Raw genomic sequence first — 5,328 nt, 5'->3', positions numbered from 1 at the left:
ACAAATGAACTAGCGATGTTCGAGTCGAACTCTTGTTCGAGTCAAACATCAAGGCCCATCACTAATCCCTACTCAAGATACCATTAAAGATTGCTGTTTACGGAAAAGCCTCTTTTACACACCTTTGTATGAGTTTGTGTGTATTATATGGGCCTGGTTACCTTGACTCCATGTCTAAACTCCATTTGCTATTGCAATGTCCAATGAGACTGCCTCACTAGCCAGTAAAAGTGCTTTCATTGGGCAGATGGCCCTGACTCTTTGGCAGAACATTAAGTTGTAGTACGAGCTAACTTTAACTGTTAATGAACTCTGGTATGGTATCTATATTTCCACTGTTGCTAAAAACTAGTGGAACAGGTGATGTCAGAGAGGATACATCCGAAGCAGTGTATGTTGAAAGGTGGCACAGATAAGACACTGCAATCATGCTTGTACCAAATAGTTTTGAAGTCTTTTTCAGGCCATGTATTATGTATTTAGTTGCAGAACCTGCTAATAAAGCAGGCTGCTACAAGATACCCTTTCTTACATTTCATATTTCTTGATACCTTTAGCAGTCAGAAACAAGCCATCAACATTCAGCATCTGATATTGTGGTGGCTTCATGTAGAGCAATATACTTTCAACAAATGGTAAAGCTGAAAGAAATTAGCAGTTATTTTGCAAAATATATCTTCATTCTAACATGCAGCTAGGGCTTTTTTGGCAACTATCATTCATTTACATTAAGAAGTAAATTATTGTGATTCAGCTAAACAGACAGTACTGCGCTATTATTAAGCTGGGGAATCACTGTACTCAATCATGCTCTGAAATGTGCAAATCATGGGATTATTTTTAAGCTAGCTGGTAAATGCCTTGACTTGTAGCATCTGTAATATGATTTGCCTATATTGTATCAATTATATTTTTTATAAACTAGTGAAATACAGTACCTAATGCCCCTTGAAGATATCTATGCAGGGATATATATATTGTCTGGTGTCAAAGGAAATCATAAATGATTGTACTCCTCCCAGATGTGTTTGAACAAATCACATTAGGACATGACTGTGAATCTTATTAAGGTGGATTCAGATCATGTTGTGTTTCAGGTTGCCATGTTTCCTTATAGCTAGTGCCGAGTATAATGGCCCCTGGCAATATGTTTTATAGCTACTATATGTCTTTTGCATGTACATAAAAGGATTTTTTTAAAGCGTACACCTAGACTACAGTATTTTGTTCATGACAGACAGCATAAAGCTTTGGGCAAATGTAGTGTCAAACAGATATTGTGCGAGAAGCAAAAATTTTAAAATAGAAAATTTCAGGAAAAAAAATGAATTATTTTTCTTTTTTTAAAGACTGCATAGTGTGCTTCCTATTAAATTAATTCAAGACCAAGGATAGCCAACACATTGGTCATAATCAACTTCACATTAACAGTTGCTCTTTGATCAACATTTGCATTAGTTATTACTTACACTGAAAGAAATGATTCAAGAGAAGACAAAAAAAAAATAGTTGTATACAAAAAATATTAGTCACAGGGATTTATTAGGCATTTATCGAGCATGGAATTATGTTTTCTACATATGACTTAAAACCACATTCTCTACCTTGCCTTCTCTAATGCAGACTACCATGCACTGGCATTAATGCTTAGCTGCTTGAAGATGAATGTCTTAAAAGGTGCACTTTAGACTAAATGCTTGGGCATACATTGCCCAAACATGGTTCCTCCCCCCTCATGGCCACTTGACTTAAAGAATCAGCAAGAAGGGTGGTCAGTTTAAAGAAGGGTCCCACTCTATATGGTTGATTTACTGAAAACAAGTAGGCTGCACACTTGGCAAGGGGATTTTCCCTTAGCTTAGGGAATGAGGTGAAGTTTGGCTGACTTTCATCATCCAATCATGTGCAAGCAAAAATATTTTTTTTCTTTCCTTGCATGTGATTGGGTATTCTTTGCAAAGTGAATTTTCACTATGTGTGTGCATATTACCGAGGACACACAGCAATGAGAAACATCAAAGTTGAAAGTTTTGTTTGTAAATGTCGTAGTACCACAAAAATTTTTTATTAAATACCTTTTGATAGTCTTTTTAAGATGGATTTCTGCTTAATGCTAAATACCATCACATCCATACCACCAAAAGAAAGCTCTATTCATGTAAAAAAGTTATATAAATTTAATTTGGGTACAGTGTTGTATGAGCGTGTAATTGGTAGTTGAGGGGGGGGGGGGGTAAACCTGTGGAGCTGAAGTGGTTAATGTTTGTTGATCCAAAACAATAACAGTTACTGCAGGCAAGTTTGGCTGATAACATAGAGCAATGGGTGCATAAAAATGTATAAAATACAATCAATCTCAGCTTCTGTACAAAGGTAAGTTTACTGGCTCTTTATTGTGTATATATCGGTCATGTAGGCAAGCCTGTAGGATGTAGTGTAGATGTGCCTCTAACAATTACAGAGTCTATAAAAATTATTATAAAATCACTGGACGTGTGACAATAATACTTCACATTTGTGCTTGCTAACCGCTTATAGGGGTCAAGGGTATTGTTGTCAATCACTGCCTTTTGCATTTAAATGTAGCACTGCACAAATGCATGTGTTCCGATGTGATTGTGAGCGTCCATGCAGTCATTACATATCATTATTATACACTCTGCTGACCTGAGAAACTTAGCTGTGCTTTATGCAATTATGGGACCAGGACACTCTTGGTGGGGTTTGAACCCCCCTCCATCCCTCCCCCCTATCTACACCCCTGCAAACAGTGGCAAAACAGTTTCATGGTATCGTTTTTTATTTCCTTTTTCACAGTATCACATGTCCTGAAAGTTTAATAAAATGTCAAAACGGAGTGCACAAAACACTTCCGTACCACAACCTTACATTCCATAGATGTGGCATTTGTTATCCTGAAATATACTGTAACTTACAGTGCAATATTTCAGAGTCAATAGTCAGACATATAGTGCAGTGGTTGGAGACTATGTAAGCAACTTGTTTGGGCTGCAATGTAAGAGGGAGAGATGAGGCAGTTTTTATCATGAAATAAAAATGAGAGTGTTTTATATCAGAGACAGCAGCCAGAAATATTGTACAGACTTGCTGCACATTATGTGACCATTTTTACTAGGCTGCAATTGAAGAGGGAGAGACATGGCAGGTTTTATACTGAAAAAAAAATTGAGTGTATTATTTCAGAGACAACAGCCAGAAATATTTTACAGACTCACTGCACATTATGTAAGCAGTTTTACTAGGCATAAATTGAAGAAGGAGGGACATGGCTTGTGTATTATTTTAGTGTCAACAGCTGAAAATATTGTGCAAACTCTACAGTCAATATTTAAGCAATTGGGATATGCAGGATTTTGAAAAGGACACACATCATGCAGCTTTTCATCCCAAAAATCCACAATAAAGTGTACATTTTACACTAACAAATGAAGGAATAGCATACAGACTCCATAAGCAGTATTTAAACAATCTGTTGTAGGCTGCATTTTTAAGCACATCACCTTTGGCTTCTGAGGACACAATGAAGTGCATATTTTTCACATTAATATTAAGGAATATTCTACCAGAAACACAGAATTCCAACAATCTCTTGTAGGCCCCTTTGCTAAATCACATACCTCATGCAACTTTTGAGGACAAATAACCACTACAAAATCTATATTTTTTACAATAAAATAAAAGTAATATTGTACACACTGCATAGGCAGTAGTTCAACAATCCCTTCTGGATCTCATTTGCAAAACCCCATCCCTCATGCAGCTTTGGAAGGAAAAAAAACTATAAAGTGTATATTCTTCACAATAAAATAGAAGGGATATTGTGCATGCTGTATACTGTTAGGAGCATCTCCCACTCAAGTTCCACTCTGCCAGCAATGCCTCCTAAGCCATCTGACTTGCCTCATTGCTCCATTTGGATGATAGTGCTGGGCACTCACTCTGTTTGAACATCAGAAGACCAGGGCTCTGGCCTTGTGACAGTATTCCTCACTAGCCCTCAAAAGCCCTCATAATGCTTTGCCTAATCTGTGAAGTATGGTCAGGTGAAAAATGATGGGGCATTGAAAATGTGCTGGCTCCCTCCCTATAAAAGTCAGTTTTCCCAGCATTGTTGCGTCAGTGGAATTAGTGAGGGACAACTAACAGCTTTGTGAGGGAAAGGCAGTCTGTGTTATTTGTACAGTGGGAGTTATACAGTTGTATATTCAGTGCTTTATTTATATTTTTTTGTCTGTGTCAGCATAAAGTTCTGTTGCTTTTTAGCTGCCGCTGCCCCTCCACTTTTTTGGGATATTTTGTTTTTTTCTTCGTTTTACACTTTTTTATTTTCTGCAAAACAAAAAATACTTAAACAAATACAAAAAAGGGTTTTTGCAATTTGAGGAATTTAACATTTTAAACCTTCTGATAGCTGTTAGATCTTTTTTCTCCAGTTAAAATTAATGACATAGGGATGCTGTTGGTATATGTACACCAAAGAATAATGTATAATGTAAAACATGTATTAGACATATAAATTACCGTACTTAATGCCACAATACAGTGTCACCTACACTTTCACCGATCATGAAATCACAATTAGGGTATACTTTTTCAGAGAGTCAATAGCCACACATATTCTTGATTGCCAGAGCAGTGGAATAGGCCACAAACTAGGAGACACAGAGCTGTTTATATCTATCTCCACATACACACTGAACAAAGGCTGCTAGAAAGCTTACTCTTACAAAAAACAAAACAAACTGATGATTGGCCCTTCTAAACTGCCTTACCATAGTTCCAAAACCAGGGAAAACATTACTGGCATTTAGTTGCTATGGTTGCACATGATCACATTAGTTTACCTTTTTTTGAACTGCAAATGATTTGAGCTTAGGTCAGACTCATGGTTGACCTGAACCTGAAGTTCATCTCTACTTCTGACACGAATCAAACATAAGTTTGTGATCATTTTAGCATCTTCTAGGTAAAAACATGCCATTATAATGTTTTAACCGGCAACAATGAGGGGTAGATAAGAATTACTGAATTACTGAATCCTGCAATCCATGAACCCCCCTGGATGCTTTGTCAGGCACTACTGTTGCTAGCCACAATAAAGATTCCAGATTTGCAGGACTAGGTGAGTAAAGTAAAAGATTTTAAAAAATAATTATAAATACTTTGATACATGACTGAATTGTAAGCCCAATATATAACATATAATGTTATTATTTGTATATACATATATCTATATATTACTCAAAATACGTAATCTCAAAAGTGATTTATTTCTATTGTAACAATAAAAATAATATGTAAAGTGTA

General features: G+C 36.4%; 1 long non-coding RNA gene across 1 annotated transcript in view; it reads left to right on the top strand.

The window, feature by feature from the left end:
- Window positions 1-2,611: 2,611 nt before the first annotated feature.
- The window catches only part of LOC108788463, an 18,091-nt gene continuing 15,374 nt past the window's right edge, over window positions 2,612-5,328 (top strand). The window contains exon 1 of the long non-coding RNA XR_001941340.1: window positions 2,612-2,682. This is a non-coding gene — a long non-coding RNA (uncharacterized LOC108788463). The remainder of the gene's footprint in view (window positions 2,683-5,328) is intronic.

Source organism: Nanorana parkeri, unplaced genomic scaffold (assembly GCF_000935625.1).
Source record: "Nanorana parkeri isolate BGI_ZX_2015 unplaced genomic scaffold, ASM93562v1 scaffold326, whole genome shotgun sequence".
NCBI lineage: Eukaryota > Metazoa > Chordata > Amphibia > Anura > Dicroglossidae > Nanorana > Nanorana parkeri.
This window is presented reverse-complemented; position numbering and strand designations above follow the sequence as displayed.